Here is a 19,040-nt window from a genome sequence, read left to right on the forward strand (position 1 = left end):
CTCACAGTTTGGTGTCCAAGTCATAAAAATCCATTGAAAGAGATCCAGAGGTTTTGGCAAAAACCATTAAACCTGCAAGTAATTGCCTGGGATTGATAGGTTGCACGAAGATTAGTTGACTATGCTAGATCTATTGTCATTGTCGAGATTTGTTTTATCTGCTCCACAATATAGGCTCCATGAATGTTTAGAGTCTATTCAGATTTACCTGATGCAACAAATTTACCTTTAAGAGCGTCTTTAAAGGAAGTAGATCCATAAATTCGTCCAGGCAAGACTCCCCGCAACCTCAGGTTAATGATGATTGTGGAGTTCCTATCTACGCCATAGTCCTATAGTTGTTGATCATCCTTCATAGATCTACCGACATAGATCAAACTTTGTGCCTCCACTAGAATACGGGATCTGTTATGGATCTCTCTTTTCAAATATTGTACCAAGAAATCATTTTTTGACCCCCATGAGGATCAATATTCCAAATGGGGCTTGAGTGAAAATTTGAAATACTGCACATTTTCCCATGATAAGTGCTTTCTCACTTTTCTTTGATGGACACTCGTTGGGAATAAAAAATGCCTCTCACCCATATTTCATCGACCTTGGGAGACCCTCCTTTTCGTCTTCATCGGGTTCTACCAAGAAAGGAGGTAGAAAGCACAGATCGAGTCTTGTATAGAGGAGGACTACAAAATCAGTATAACACTTTGGCGAATTTGCTACATGGTCTATGGAGTGTTCAATATGCATCTGAAACATAAGGATTTGGTCTCATAAATCTCACATCCATGATTATCGAACACAATCTTTAAACCATAGGAAAACCCTCCATGGTCATGGTCATCGAATGAGCTAGAATCAAAATCATGAACATAAATGGAAACATACTCTAGCAATTGAAGAAAATAGCCACCACACATAGAGGAGCCATACCACCATTTACCAATCCATGGTGAGAGCACTATGGTTGTGGAAAAAAGTTGGGCACAACGGTGGCAAACCTTTATCGAAAAATCTGATGCATTGCTCTCAAGACATCTAGATCCCAGTTTCGACTTGCCACACCTTCATTTTTTAGCCAAACTCTATTCTTCCTCAACCATATCTCAAAGGTCCCCACTGTTGTTTACATCGAGATAACAAAAGAACCAGTCTCCATTGTTTGGCCCTTCCCCAGTGGTGTAAGCCAACTCATGGCAAGCGGCGACATCCAGGCAAGAGAGGTGTAGCAGACAAACCCTAGAATCAATCACGTAGACCATTTTTTCTAGAGTGATTTTTCTCCTCTGATCTTCATAAGCAGGGTACAATTTTCATAGGATATTAAACCAATTTCACTTTAGAAAAATCAATTTCTCCCTATTAACTTTTTGGAGAGTCACATCTAATATACGGATAGATCCATTATTTAGAATGTTATGACAATTAACCATAATGATACAAAATCACAAAAACCATCTGTAAGCCCCACTTTATGTGTGTTAAAATTATGGTCGAAATCTTAAAGTCATAGAGAAAGGGGGCTTGACTTTCGAACATAATTTTTGTCTCATGGATTATGTTTTTCCATTTTGAAGCACTTGATAATCCATGCCCACCCTCAATAAAATTATAATTAACATGATTATTTTCCAATGAAATAGCACTTACAATGAAATAGCACTTACAATGCATTATGTAATTCCAATTTCATAGTGGTCTCATAGGATATTTTTTGCATCAAATAATTTATAAAAATTAAGGTTTTTTGTTTTGCTCATATTTTAGTTGTTAAGATGGCAAGTAGTCATGTTGGCACTAGTAATTAATTGGTTTAGTTGTCAAGTTGGCAGGTAGTCACACTATCATAAGTAATTAGATGTCTTTTCTTTCCTAGATGGTTCAAATCATCTTAATTGATACAGAGCTGATGATGTAGAGCAGTTCAACGCAAAGTCATTGAACAAATCCATCCAATATCTTCCTACAACATTTTAAATAGGTCGAATCTATATAACTCTTTTAATATATTTAGCTATTTTAAATTAAAAACTCTACCCAAAGGCCCTTGTTTTGGTGGCCAGGTCGAATATGGGGGCTTTGCTTGGTTTTCCGGCCAGGTCGAATTTGGAGGTTTTTGCTGGGTTTTTCAGCCAGGTCAAATTTGGAGGTATTTGCTTGGGTTTCCTGCCAAAACAGAAATCATGGCGTACATTTAAGTACATTTAAGCTGCATTAAATGTAAAATTTCCTATCTGCATTTTCCATTCCTGCAATTTTTTTCATGCCTTTATTTTCCATCTCGCGATTGTTTTCTTCTTGGCCAACTATCAATATTCATTTCACCTCCATTAATTTGAAAGATGGCCTCCAAAATCTACACATGAAGAGCATGTTGTATGACCAAAGAAAAATGGAGGAATAAGAGTTTCAATAAAAGGAAGAAGAAGAATTTCAAAGAAAGGAGTTGTTGTAACACACCTCTTGGAACTGGGGAAATGAATAATAGGGGAACCTGTCTCTCTAGGTGAGAATGGGTTCTATGACTCACATTATTTAAGTTTGGTTTTTGGTTGGATTGAATTATGGAGATTTGAACGATGAAACTTTTTGTTCTAGATGAGAAAACATATCTTACATCATATTTTAAATTTGCAAGGTCAACCATTTTGTCTCAAAGTATTTTAAGGGAAGCGAAAAACATATCCTTGGCAACCACTAGACAACAATAGTCTAGGTAGTAATAGAGGGGTTGCAGTTCATATGCAGGTTAAACTGCGAGTTGTAATGGATATTTTGGAGAGTTAAATTCAAGTTTGGTTGTCAACGTACCTAGTTTTGAGATCTGGAATACTAATTTATATTTACCACTTAACAGAATTAGATGTCAAGTGTACTTTACATGGAGATATTTCAGCATTCCAGCTCTGTAAAGGGACTAGAAATTTGACTGTTTTCTTTGACACCCTTGTTGTTGATAGTGTGGTGCAACTTTTTTACTCTATTCACCTATCCACTTAGAGGTTTGTGACTATAAGCATTGTTTCTACCCTTTTTGTTGAATCTATTCATGCATCTAATGAAGCTCCTCAAATTCTTCATATTCTTTGCAAGCGATGAACGATGTAGTATAAGTTACCACATGCAGGATATATATATATATATATATATATATATTTCACAATCAATGACTCTAACATTGATCATAGTATTTATCTTACTTTATAGAAAAAGGAATTTTGCAATTGAGGTTATTTACAACTATTCGAATGTAAACATATCCAGCCTAGGAAAACACTACGCATGTGCAAAATTCACTTGATTAGCATACAAAACCATTATAACATGTTGTTGTAATGCATACACTATGAGATTACATATGTTAACCCCAAATTTCATCATGGATACAACCCCTTGTGGCCTCTCAGTGTGGACTTCTCAAATAAGGAGAAATAATAACCATGCCTTGTTAATCCATATGTTGGTTGTAATGTAGAGGAGATTTAAACTTGTAGATCCACTAATTATATTAATTAGCTGTAACCCGTGAACAATCTTATGTATATACACAGATTTATGGTATGGTCCTTACATATGATACCATCGATTGTCATGTTCTAATAGGTAGCATGTTTCAGAGTAAATTTTGTAGCATCTAGATATATTAAAATCAACGGTGGTGCATTAAACCTTATGCAATGAAAACCTGAGATTTATTTGCATATAAAAGAAACCATTAGAGGTAATTTCAGTAACAACAATTATCTCCTTTACAACATTCCAGTGTTCCTCATAATAGCACACAATGCAACTAGGGAATAAGCATGATGTAATAGACTAAAGTGCTATGTAGGTGTTATGCCAAAGCCCTTAAAGCACCATACCATTTTTGTAACTTTAAGCTCTAAGTGTAAAATGGAATATAGTTTGTTAGGTCCCTATAATACTAGTGTAGCCCCCTATTGTTATTGTTGTTCCTGTGTTGCCCCTGTATTGTTATTGTTGTGCCGCATAGAAGCCCACTATTATTATTATTTTTCCCTTACATTATTATTGTTATGTAGGCTCTGATTTTATTGTGATCCCTTAGACTTCTATATATATCAAGGATGTCTTATCATTTGTATAAACCAATAATTGTTCATTTATGTGATGTAAAGGAGATTTACCCATCAAAGAGGATATTTCTCAAGTCGTTGATCTATATTTTATTTTTTTTGTGAGATGGTTTATAACATTTGGTATCAAAGTTTTGGATTCTAGGATTTCGCTTCTTCAAACAGGTCATCTTGGAACTTTCACTATAATTTTTTCTACGAGGTTTCAAAAGTTGATATTGCAACCACATGGACATGAAATCTTTGTGAACTTCATGTAAAAATTTCATATCTTTCTTCACTATAGTTTATGAGATATGATCCAAGGAAGTTGAGGTTTTGCAGGGTCCATAATTCATTCTAAAACAAGTGACCTAGGGAAATTCGTCATAACTTTCTCTACGAGAATCGAATTTGAATTTCACAAAAGCTGACTTAAATTTCACTAACTGTAGTTTTTCTTGTATCATTTTCAAGTTCGAAGGTTGTAAAAATGACACATGGAATTACCTACAAGTTCAATATACTAAACCAGTCCATAATCATGCCATCATGGGATATTGGGGATAACTTTATCTTGAATAATCGAATATCCATGTGAATTATGGAATTGGAAAGAAGACTCAAAGGGAAACCACAAGAAGAAATTTCAAACCTTGTAGAGCCGAAATTACAGAGATACAATAGTTTCAATATAGAGCTCCTAAAAAGCAAGAAAAATGTGTGTATTTTTTTAAATTTTGCATAACTTTGGTTTGAAAAATCAGTTTGAAGTGATTCAAAGGGCATAGTGAATCATATATATCATTGTTTGATTCAAAAATTCCTCAAAGCAAAAAAATGGATACACCTAGTAAGAAACCAGAAAGCTCGACTATGACACATGAAGAAGAGGAAGAAATTCAACATGATATATCAAAATTACGAGACCAAGTGCAACAAATTTCTCTCTCTTAAAGAGTAACCAAAAATGAATTGGAAGTGATGATGAATTTTAAGATGGATGGTTTAGATGTAAAAATAAAAAGGGACATGGAAGGTTTGAAGGATGGTTTAAAAGAAGACGTGGAAGCAATGATGAATGTTAAGATGGAAGAATTGAAAAAGTTACTACAAGAAAGGCTTCCCAATGGTGACAAGATAATCCATGAAAATCATGACGAGAACAAAAGGAATATGAATTATGATTTTAGAGACTCCAACGTTTGGTTAAATACAAACCACATTCCAAATATCAATATGATTTGATGGTAAGGTTCCGGTAACATGGATACTACAGATGGAGTAATATTTTGATCTCTATGATGTGCAACACACACGAAAGGTACACATTGCATCTTTATATTTAGAACCCAATCAGTTTGTATGGAATTGATGGATTTTTTCTCATGTAAACCCCTTGTCACTTGGTCAATTTTTATGGAGAAATGATAACACATTATGAAGATACAAAGAGAAACACCTTCTTTAGCCAATTGATAAATCTCAAACAAAAGGGTTCAATGGCAGAGCACATTGAGGACTTCCAAAAATTAAATATCAGGGTAACTGATATTCTATAGGACCATAGGATTGATGTTTTCATAGGGACTCTAAAGGATAACATCCAACAAGAATTTTTCCTTTGGGAACCTGATTCATTGGAGAAGGCATTATAGGTGGCAAGAAAAGTTGAAAGAAAATTTTTGGAAACAAGGAAGTCTACCACTCACAACTATAAAAATGGAAGTTTTGTTGCTCCTAGCCTTCCACAACCTATAAGGTTGACACCACAACAATTGGAGAAAAAAATAGCAAAAGGGCTTTGTTATAGTTGTGATAGAAAATACACTAAAGGTCGTAAGTGTCCTGAGAAGAAATTATTTTACATAAATTGTGAAGAGGAGGAAGGAAAGGAACAAGAAACATCAAAAGAGGATGATATACACCAGGAACCAACCCCTGAGAAAGAAGAAATGAATTTGACCATATCTTGTGATGCATTAGCAGGAATTACCACTCCTAAAACTCTCAAGGCAGAAGGATATATCAAGAAGAAAAAGGTAATAATGTTGATTGATTCGGGTAGTGCCCATAATTTTATTCATTGTAAGATAACCAAGGAATTGAATTGCTTTCTATATCCAACACCAGAGTGTCAAGTGATGGTTGCAAATGGAGGAACTATAAATTGCTCTAGAAAGTGCCATAATATCAACTTAACCATGGGGGAATATGTATTGAATAGTCCAATGCTTTCCATACCAATGGGTGGTGTTGATGTTGTACTAGGAGTCTAATGGTTACAATCTTTGGGGACAATAACTTTTAATTTTCAAGAACTTTTCTTGAACTGTTTTTGGGAAGGAGAGGAAGCTGAATTAAGGGGTATCACAGGGAAAACAAGAAAGATAATCAACTCTAATAGCATGACAAAGATTCTGAAGAAAGAACAACAGGGCGTAATTGCACAATTATGCTCACTAGATGTTCAAACAACGAAATCATCTATTTCTCCAAATCTCCAAAACGTTTTGGAAAATCATTCCAAGGTATTTGAGACTCCCCATGGCCTCCCACCTATTCATGATCATGAACATGCTATTCATTTGATTCCAGGAAGTGTTCCTCCAAACATCAAGCCTTACAGATATCCCTATGTCCAAAAGAGTGAAATTAAACATATGGTTGCAGAAATGTTAGAGGTTGGTATAATTCAACCTAGTCAAAGTTCTTTCTCTGCTCCAGTAGTATTGGTGCACAAGAAGGATGGATCATGGCATATGTGTCCAGATTATAGGGAGCTCAACAAGCTCACTATTAAAGATAAATTTCCCATTCTTGTTATTAATGAATTGTTGGATGAATTACATGGAGCAATTTACTTCACCAAGCTGGATCTTCATTCAGGATATCATCAAATTAGAATGAAGGTTGAAGACATTTCGAAAACAAGAGAGCGACTATGGCCTAAGAGGTCTAGAATAACAGTGGGGCCTAGAGACAGGCTGTTTGAGTGGCTGACTTGTCTCCTGAGGGTTCTGTTGATGATGTTGGATGAATGTGTGTGATATTCCATCGATTCCACTGCCTTAAGGTCACATATGAGGTTGAATTTGATCATAGTAGCCTCTCATCTCATGTTTACCCCGGTTAGCATGGTTACTTGGGTAGATGTGGGAGGAGGGTGTTGCATTTACATTAAAAAATTAAATGGATAGAAAAAGAAAAAAAATACATAAATGTGTTTTTAAATTTCTCATAAAAAAAAATACATAAATGTGTTTTCAAATTTCTCATAAATAATAATAATTTCAAAAAATCCATAATCAATATTTTCTAAATTTTTATATTAAAATAAAAATCCCAAATTTTTATATAAAAAAACGAAAACACATTTCCAAATTAAATTATAAAAAAAAAAAGGAAAAAAAAAAACAGAGACATAAAAATAACTTTCAAAAACAAAACAAAAATAAAAAAAAAATAAAAAACACAAAAAAACACTTTTAAAAACTAAATTCAAAACACTTTTTTTAAAACTAAAATTAAAAATTAAAAGAAATTAAAACAAACATTAAAAAATACTTAAAAAATATAAATTACATAAAAATAATAATAATAATAAACTATTTAAAATTAAAAAAAATAATGAAAGAAAACATTAAAACTATTAAAAATTTCATGTATTTTGGGGACGGGCATTGTGTGACCCCTCCACCTACATTCCCATTCCTTCTGCCATGTTTATCCAAACAACCACTATCTAGTTGGCCATGGGCCACCTCAACAACAACATGGTGGTGGAGTCTGCGTGGATGGGAACGATGGAAGGGTGTCCACCTTTGGTGGGGTGACCTACAAGTTACATGGTGGTGGAGCTTGTTTGGATGGATGTAGTGAGAGGATGGGAGCTTGGGTGAAGGTTTGGGTTTTGCTCACAAAACAAATGAATTTTTAATAGTTTTAATGATTTGTTTCTATAAGAAAAAACAAGGCATCAAGGCGTTCCAAAAATCTAGCTAGTGTTTTAGATAAAAGAGGGACCTTGTTGATCCTATCACCAATGTTCAACTTTCCTTTATCCATGGAACCATAGATATAATTGCTCACATATTAAGGAAGAATCAAGTTCCTACTTCTTTCAAGCCATTAAGCAACATTAGTGGTATCTTGAAATCTGTCAAGGATCCTGTTGACCCTTCAAACATGAAAGGGGTATACTTAATGTCGTTCTCTTGAGGGGCTCCCTATGTTGGCGAGACAGGAAGATATGTTAAGCAAAGGATTCTAGAGCATGTGGAAGACATTAAACATGGTAGGTCTCATTCCTCAGCTCTAGCTAAGCATGCTGAGAAAACCAAACGACATATTCGCATTGAAGACTACATGATCCTATCAAAAAATGGGCACTATCATCATAGGAAGTTCATAGAATCCACTGAGATTGAAAAACACTCGAGAAATCTGAATAGAGATGATGGTTGGAAGATTAGTAAGAACTTGGTTCCCGCCATTTCTTTTAGATTTGAACAATGTAAACTTTGAAATGGGAACTGATATTGTTACCCGTTTCATAGAGATAGCAAAAAAGTGACCCGATTTTGAAAAGGGGCGATGCAGAACACACATATTTTTTTTAGAGCATAGTTTTTGGCACTTTGTACATTACATTTTAGAATGTTAGTGATTTGCATGTTGATTTTAAAAAGTGGTGATTCTGCATCAGACCCCTTTTTTAAAAGACCTATTTTTTCACTTTAAATTTTCTAATTTATGAAATGTAAATAATTATTTTCTAAATTTAACAATTTTTGAAGTGGCCTTCTTCTTTATATTTTCTTGTTTTTTTTTTTGTAGTGAGGTTTTTATTGTTTTGCATATTTAAAGAAGAAGGTCAATATTTTGAAGTCTCGATATTCTACATATTTATACATCGTTAATTAATTTTTCAATGCACATGAAATAATTGTCTCTAAAAAACATTAATTTTTAACAATTGATATAAAAATAACCATTTTCAACATAAATATAACTAAAAAATTACATATTTTGATAATATTTTGTAATTTTTTGCTAGAAATGACATGCCAAAATCACAATTTTTATAGGAAAATTTTAACTAAAAATGGTCAAATAATAGTTTTTTTTTATGGATTTCATGTCAAAAAAAAATACTAATTACTGTTTTTTTTTTTCAAAAAATAATGATTAACATAAAAATTAATGCGAAAATCACATAATACAAATATTGAACACATAACAACATTAATTGAATGCTTATTTTTCTTATCAAATGTCAAAGTCAAAACATTACAAGTATAACTAATTAATAGTTACAAAAAATGAGTTTGATTTCCGAGCATAACTTAAATTTAATCAACAATATCACGTAATCCAATCTCTTCATTCTCTACAGTTTCATCATTGTCTTCTTCCACAATATTTTATGCTTCATTTTTCTCATTGTCCTCTTCTAATGGATCTTTGATGTCTGTGAATCTCCCAATGTATGCCTTTCCAATCATTCCATGTAATGGTGGTTGAGGTTCCTTTGCCTTTCTTGTCACATGTGATTCACTAAAGTCCCCTTTCTTCAACCCAATTTCTTGCATTGCATCTGGAAGAAATTGAAGAGCATTAATTCTTTGCTGAATAAAATTGCACTGTATTGAATCTTTTTCAATGGAAATGTAATTTCTTCCTTTTTGAAGGCAACATGCTTGTGTTGTAGCTAATTATCAAACACAAAAGAAATAATTACGTAAATTAGTACAATGAGATATAATTAAGAAAGAAGATATTGAAATTCAATTCTATATAATAAAACTTACCTGAGCCAGAAAATAAATCGAGAACCCAATCTCCTTCATTTGAACATATGTCTATAAGATAGTTAATCAATAACTGTGGTTTTTGATAAATGTTAACTATCTCTCATTTTTCTTCTTTGTCTTCATATATTAGTTTTCTCACAACAACATCATAATCCAGTACTTGGTTATGACTGTTTCCATCTACCCGATTAAAAATCATAGACATATAGCTATCATCTTTTTCCCAACTATTAATATGGATGAACTCACAATCATTTATAAATGGTTGATCTTCACGGTTAAGAAGATTTGACTTTTGCCTATATCATGAAATAGTAAAAGTTCAATTAACTTGTACATAAATTAATTTTTTAACATTAATCAAATATACCTTTTCAATGTCTTACCATGTAAGTTGAATCCTTGAGTTTGTCTTCCCCTTTGTAGAAATTCCCACTGTAGATCACCTGATAATGCAATATACTAAAGAAAAATACTTGATCTACTTCTACAAACAATTATGTGGAAGCTTAATCGAATATGAGCAAGATTAATAAGAACACATATAACAGATGAAGAGAAAGCAATCACATGAACACAGAAAAATAATCCTGGGGAAAGCCTCAGCCTAAAACCCCAATCTATGTATATCATACAAGTGGAAAATATGTCTGATTACACAAAGCCTTAGCTCAGAAAACTATCCAGCTCTCAGCACAATCAGATAATGCAGCTCACAGACTGTCCAGGCAACATATATGCCTTTCCTCAGCCCTCCAAGCCTCCTATTTCCTTGCGCAGTTTCTCTTGGGGTCTAGTGAAGCCACATGTGTGAATTGGCCTCATCACACTCACTAAACAGGAAGAAGTAACTGCGCAATCCTCAAGGAAAGAATTCCTTCTGCATGAAAGAGATATTCACCAAGGAATATTCTAGCAACTGATAGTACATTGTCCCACCATCTGATCTCAACTGGGTCTCTGACTGAAATGACATGCATGATTTATTTATGAGAAAATATTCAATTATCTGAAGTGCAGCAATTACATGCAAGAATGCATTAACTAACTGAACTCACAATTAGTTCAACAAACTATTTGAATTAATCTAACTAGACTTGACTCAAATAACTGAGCCAACTAATTACAACTCAAATTACAACTCATCCTTATCTCTTTGACTAATGGATAAATTCCTCAATCAATGGAGAAATTGTTGCATGTATTCACATAGACTTCACGTTTGATTTTCTACAACTAACTAACTCAAGATGAATTAATTAATTATTAATCAAACAGTTGTTAAGACCAAATTCAAATTTTACTTCTCTATTTTAGTTCAGGGACTAACTAAAATAAGAATACATCCCGAAATGCTATTTATAGCAATGTTATTTTTAGCACTTCCATTTTTCATTCCTTGTTTCTATGTCCAACACTGGTACCCGAACTGCTATTCATAGCAGTGATATTTTTAGCACTTCTATTTTTAGCATTTATTGTTGCCATTTTCAACACTCCCTCTCAACAAGAAAGACATTCAACTCGAACCCAATCCTAAACCTTTGGAATGTTCTGCATGCAACACTTCTCCCAAGTGTTATTGCTCCAACAACTCTAGAAACAAAAAACCTCCCAGCTGACCTCTTTGTTGGGCTAGAACATACTCTGATGCTGAAGCTTCATCTGCTACTGACAAGTGTTCCCTCTCTGACCTCTAAGCTGCTGCAACACTCCATGCATCTCGCACCGTTGCACACCTCTTTGTGCCATCCTGCACTGGTGCAACACTCCTGTGCCTCTCACATTGCTGTAGCTTGCTAGCTCTGCACAGTATTGGGACTCCTGCACTGTAGCTCTCTATATCGCTCCATCCGCATCTGTCTCTACCCACTCAGCTAGTCCTACTACTCCTTATCAGGGCTCCCATAGCAAGGTCTAATCAAAGAGGTTGGGTACCTCAATGATCCTGCCCCTATTCTAGCCTTCTTGGGACTATCACTCCACATCGCCCCACCTCCTACTTGGAGGTATGGATGCATGTGATCCCTCTGCCCACCTGGCTCGAAATTTCTCCCTACTAGAGTTCTCTACATGAGTTGATGCCTCCACTCTGTCTCCTCTCAACTTCCCTAGTTGTGGCTGCTCCACAACCTCCTAAAGCTGCTTCACCAATTGTGGTTCCTCCACAATCGTCTCAGACTTCTTTTGGCACTGCATGTTGAGAGGTAGTATGCTCTCCCTCTCAACCACCAGGTCTCCATCAGTTGCCTTGCTCCTCAAGGCTGTGCATGCATCTTGAACCTCAAGAGCATACAGGTTCTTGACCCGTGAACCGGTCTGCTTCACCTGTCTTGTGGTGATGTGTTGAAGGAAAACCTTTCGCTTACTGAAGACTACATCATATCCCTTGTCTTCCAGTATGGCGATTGACACCAAATTTATTTTCAATCCTGGTACATACTTGACATCGGTCAAGGTAATGTGAGCTCCATGCTCTCTCTGAAAAACAACCGTGCCTACACCTGAGACACTATGCTTTTCATCATTACCCATCGCTATGGGTATCTGGAGATCTTTCTCCTCTAAGGTACTGAACAAACTCTTGTCGCCGGTCATGTGGAAAGAAGCTCCACTGTCAAGAAACAAACCACTTCCCACCATGGTTGAAATCATGCATGCGAAGAGGGTGAAATCCAACTTGAACTATGAGGCCAATCCCTCACCTTCTGATCCTTCCAAGGATCCCTTCTTGGATTTCCTTAATGGACAATTTGTAGCAAAATGGTCCACTTCATGACAACGAAAGCATCACACTTTTGCTTTGTCAAACTTCTTCCCACCATGGGAAGAACTGGATTTGGAATGAGAATCCTTCTCCTTCCCCTTCTTCGCCTTACTCGCTAAGGCGCAATTTTCTTCATCCTCCTTGGATGAAGAACCATCTCTAGTGCTTCTTCTTATATCCTCCTGCATCATATCTGACCAAAGTCGTTCTCGATCTGGCAGTTTTTCTCTTCCATTTACCGAGTCTTGGTAGCTATGCCAGCTCTTAGGAAAACCGAGGAGAGCTAGACTCACCATGTCGTCATCGACGGTCGTGATCCCTACACTTCCAAGCTCATCCCTACAGGAGGTGAGCTTGTTCAAATACATAGAGATCGTGTCGCCCTTTTCACACTTGATTTTCTGAAGCTTATCTTTCAGCACTAGCTTCCTCTGATCGCTGTTGTTCTAATATAGATGTTTCAATGTTTTCCACATTGAAAACGGTGTCTCCTTCCCATGGAGACTTGAGACTATGTGGTCTCGAACTCCCTCCAAAAGGATTCTCCTTACTCTAGCCACACATTTCTTCCATTCCGCCAATTCTGTAGCATTAGCCACTACAGGCTTGGGGACTTCTTGATCAATGAAGTCCTTTAGACCATTATCCTCTAATATTGTTTCCATGAAATCCTTCCAAGCTATATAATTTGAGTTGCCATCAAGGGCATACTCGAGCCTTAAACCTTTGAATGCCATTGGTGAAATTAAGATGTGATAAGAACTCGATTTCTATATTCAGGAACCACAAACTTCGAACTTATCCCTTCTTATATATTATTCTCTCCTTGATCACCTTCGCTCTGATACCATGTAGAAATTCCCACTGTAGATCACCTGATAATGCAATATACTAAAGCAAAATACTTGATCTACTTCTACAAACAATTATGCAGAAGCTTAATCGAATATGAGCAAGATCAATAAGAACACATATAACAGATGAAGAGAAAGCAATCACATGAACACAGAAAAATAATCTTGGGGAAAGACTCAGCCTAAAACCCCAATCTCTGTATATCATACAAGTGGAAAATATGTATGATTACACAAATTTTTAGCTCAGAAAACTATCTAGCTCTCAGCACAATCAAACAATGCATCTCACAGGTTGTCCAGGCAACGCATATGCCTTTCCTCAACTGATAGTACACTGTCCCACCATCTAATCTCGACTGGGTCTATGACTGAACTGACATGCATGAGTTATTTATGAGAGAATATTCAGTTATCTGAAGTGCAGCAGTTACATGCATGCATGCATTAACTAACTGAACTCACAATCAGTCAAACAAACTATTTGAACTAATCTAACTGGACTTGACTTAGTTAACTAAGCCAACTAATTACAACTCATCCTTATCTCTTTAACTGATGGATAAATTCCTCAATCAATGGAGAAATTGTTGCATGTGTTCACATAGACTTCATGTTTGATTTTCTACAATTAATTAACTCAAGATGAATTAATTAATTATTAATCAAACAACCGTTAAGACCAAATTCAAATTTTACTTCTCTATTTTAGTTCAAGGACTAACTAAAATAGGAATCCATTCCGAAATGCTATTTATAGCAATGATATTTTTAGCACTTCCATTTTTCATTCCTTGTTGTTATGTCCAACACTGGTACCCGAACTGCTATTTATAGCAATGCTATTTTTAGCACTTCTATTTTTAGCATTTCTTGTTTCCATTTTCAACACCCTTGAATCTTGACAATAACATTGTCAATTGTGTGTTTGAATGAAATGTCACAAATCTCCATAATGGTGATGATGTGACTTATATAAATCCCACAACAACTTTACTAAGAGCTTGATAAGTATAAGGGTCACTATCATAGTCAATATTTGGAATATTGAAACCATGGGCAATATCTGCAATGACTAGGGCATAATCCCTTTTAGGTAGGAGTTTAGCAATGTCTTCACAGTCGCCTTGTATTACTTGATATTGAATAGTGTCAATCCCATTCCAAATGAAATGAGTGAGAGTTGGATCAAGTTCAACATTCCTAAGGCATTTCTTCTTCAGTCTTTTGATCTTAATTTGTTCAATAAAGGTTTTGAAACTACCTGGTGCTCCATTTGCATTCTTCATCATATTTACTAAAATAAACAAATATATGTGTAATTTATAAAATAAAAATAGTATACAAATGAATAAAAATGAATATATAAATCAACATACATTTTTAAATGCAAGATAAAAAAAAATTAATGTTGATGTAGAACGTGAATCTGGATAGTTGCATACAACATCATCCCAACTATCTTCATTCAACAATTTAACCATTTGTTCTTGTATTTTCATGTAAAATTTGTGACTACATAAATAAAGAAAAAAAAGTTAATATAATGATATGTATAACAAATACTACCAAACACAATATGTTATATTTAAAAGAAAATTATACTCTAAAATTAAGTAAAAATAACTCAACAAACTTACTTTTGAAATTCCTCAGACATTCCTTCCAATGATAATTCCCCCAACCTCACACGAGATAATATTTCTTTGACAAGTTTTCCATCCTTCACTCCTTGCAATGCTCTCCAAGGTGTGATAGTCATATCTTCTGGAAGTTGCTTCATTTTAGGACTTGATTTACTATTGCTATATATCAATGATTTAGACATTTTGACCTTCTCGTTTTTAATGCCAATGTTCTCCCACATGCTAAAAATATCATTAATCAATTCCCATATCTCTCCAGTTCTAAATTCCAACTAAAAAATGTTGTCAATACCTCTGAATAAATCAGTATTTACTCTGTCGCCTTTTGAACTGATTTTCTCCTTAATTTGATAGCTTATTTCCATATAACATTCATTTCGGAAATCTATAGTAAGATTTATCTTATCCCCGCCACATTTTTCTTCAAATTCACTCTGAATAAATCTAACCCTTTGGATGAAAGCCATAGACATCTTATATTCATTATCTGAATTATGATCCCATGCCACTAACTTTGCTTCTGTATCTGATAAACCAACATAAATGATACATTTCATTATTTCAAAATGTGGGTTATTGGGATATTCCTCCATCAATTGTCTTTGAGCTTCTACAGAAGGGTTCCCCCCAAGCACATAATAATTGTATTCAAAACATTTTGACTTATCAAATGCTTCTTTGTTGGGAACTTAAACTGGATCAACAAGAAGCACATAATTAACCACATGAGCATATGGATTGTACCTCATCAATGTCTTCAAGTTGTGAACATGCAGGTGGTGTGACTTTATGATTTGACATTTACATTGTACTACACTTGCGTTATAGATTTGTCTCACATTAAGCTGAAATGTACGACCACCCTCAATTAAGTTTCTCTTTGTCAAGTTTTGTGAAATGGAATTTTGTTTTGTTTTAATAATGTCATCCTCTAAATCAACTCTTGGTGTAATGATTTCTCTCCTTTCTTTTGAAGTTTCACTAGCATCTTCACTGTTGGTAATGACTACTTGAGAATGTTCAACTTTACTTTTCTTCGTCATAACATTCTCATCATTAACTAGAACAGATTTATTATTGGGCATTGTTACTTTTGGTATTTTATGGCTCTTCTCCTTTCTAACATCAGTTCCAATGTCATCCTCGGTAACGACAACATATTCTTCAGTGTCAGTTTCAACTTCCTCATCTTCAAAAGTAATTAGTCTACCTTTGCTAGATTTATCCACTAGAGGCATTTTTTCTGATCCCTTGGATGTAGTTTTGTAGCATCATGAATTACTACCTTTTGCTTGTTTGCCTATCTTCTTCTGACACTGATTAGAAACTGCTGACAACTTTCATAATATCATGCTCTATGAAATGAATGCCTCCCAACATAATTGAAACACTTTCAACAAAATTATGCCAAACAAAATATCATATGTCAATAAAAACAAAGTTATAAAAATATAATGAGACATTTACAAGAATGAAAAACACAAATATAAATAACAATACTTATGATATTTTGTGTCATATCATTTACGATTTGTTTACACAACTTTGTAGATACCTCTCTCGTGTCATACACTGAATATAATAATTGATATTTAATCCTTTCATGTGACTTGGGCGGTTTTGTAAGTATGTAAACAACTTCATTATCTGGTACCGAACACCTGTCTATGACCTTTCCCAGCACTTCATAAATTCCATTATCATTAGGTATATCAACATATAGATATATCTACATATCTTGGCTTTCTCTTTCTTTCACATACCAGACATTTTTTGGAAGTTTCACTTCTTTTGATTTCTTCCTGTATGAAATCTTCTTATCGTTTGAGGCACTTGAAAGATTTGTAGCTATCATCTTAGGTTTGGTTCATTCAACAGTGTTTTTGAAGATCCACCTTTAATAGTATTAGGCCCAGAAAGATTCACAAAAATCTTCTTTGATGCCATTTTCCTAAAAAAAAACAGATATATAAATCAATAAATTACAAAAAAATTATAGCTTAAATTAACAAACAAAATGATAAATGATAATTATTTTTGTAAAACATAACAATTAAAAAATAAAAATAAATAAGAAGTTTAAAAAATACAGTGCCTTGCCCTTTTCACAATTTTGCATTTCTTCTCACTTGTCGAACCAAAGGCTTCCACATTTGATGTGGAAGGCCCAACCATTGAGATTGTTTAACGACACACCAACAAAAAACACTCAACAAATATGAAGTGCAAGCCTAGAGAACTGAAAGGCATAAGTAACCACACAATAATATATGGGAGTCTGATGTTGACAAAATTGCTCAAAGATCCATTCATGAAATTGGGATTAAGAAATTAATAATTTACAAACACAACTCACAACTTCACTAGACTAAAATAGCATGACAACAAAAGAAACCCTAGGTGTAATGTAAACACAATTTTTAACCGCGCACACACACACATATATATATCTGAAATTAATATGATTAATTTAATTTTGAAAATTAATTAGATTAAACTTACAAAATGAAAGATATATTGAGAAATTAAATATAATTTTTTTATTATACAATCTATTTTTATTAAATATTTTATGAATAAATAATAAATTATATATAATATTTTATGAATTTGTTTCTCTACATATTTATATAAAAATGGAGTTTAATTAAATAAAAATAAAAATTTAATTAAATTTATTGTCATCAATATTTTTATAAAAAAATTGAAAATACTTGAATTTATAGAATATTCAACTCTCAATGACTATCAACAAATATGACTCCCACTTGTGAGAAATTGCATATAAAATAAAAAGTTTCCTTAGTATTTTGCATACCCACTCTCTAATTTGTTTCTCCTTATTTATAAAAATAGGTATAAATGACAAGCAATGAAGGGTTACTTTATAGCAATATTATTATTTAGTTGGTTAATGGTTATTTGTATGTAGATGCTTTGATGAGGGTTGTAAATGCCTAGAAGTATATTGATTTATGTAAGTTAAAGATGTTATTTATAAATGTATAGAATATAAAGTTAAAAAAATAGAAAAAATTTATATTAATAAATAAATAGAAAAATTAAAAATAAATAAATAAAATAAAAATAAAAATATACTAATGAATGAATCAGTCATCAAAAAAAACTTTATTGATAGATATATATATATATATATATATATATATAGCTTTCAATTATTGACTTTTATATTTGCAAAATGAAAATAAATTAATTTTTAAATAAAACACATTTTATAAAAACATATTGAAGCCTAAAATGCTTTAGATTTTATTTTTTTATATTTGAAAAACATAGACAATAAAGTTTAAATTTTGAAATTATAAGCACTTAGAATATGATTAAGAATTTTCAAAATTTCAAATTATTAAGTTTTTTTTTAATATTTTAATATAATAGAATTTTATTATTTTTATATAATATTTTAGTAAGTGTATGATTAAAAATTTTAAAGATTGGGAATTTCAAATTATTAATTTTTTTAATATTTTAATATAATGGAATTTTATTATTTTTATATAATATTTTAGTAAGTGTATAATTAAAAATTTTAAAGATGGGAAATTTTAAATTATTAAATTTTTCTTAATATTTTAATATAATAAAATTTCATTGCTTTTATTTAATTTTTAAATAGTTTTTGTTTTTAAATTAATTTAGTAAATATATAATTTTAATAAATTTTTGTAAATTTTTTAAATAAAATTTATTCATTAAAAAAAAATCAAACACGTAAAAAAACATATTTTAATTTTATATTAAAAAAATATTTTAAACACTTCCAAAGAGTTAAAAGTAAATTAATTTCTTCTTCTGTATTTTTAATAATCTTTAATAAATTTTAACATAAATTTCTATTAAATGAATTTACATCAATTTAATAT

The sequence above is a fragment of the Pinus tabuliformis genome, chromosome 8 (assembly GCF_031772625.1).
Source record: "Pinus tabuliformis cultivar Carrire ecotype Pingquan chromosome 8, CPIR1, whole genome shotgun sequence".
In the NCBI taxonomy this organism is placed as follows: Eukaryota; Viridiplantae; Streptophyta; class Pinopsida; order Pinales; family Pinaceae; genus Pinus; species Pinus tabuliformis.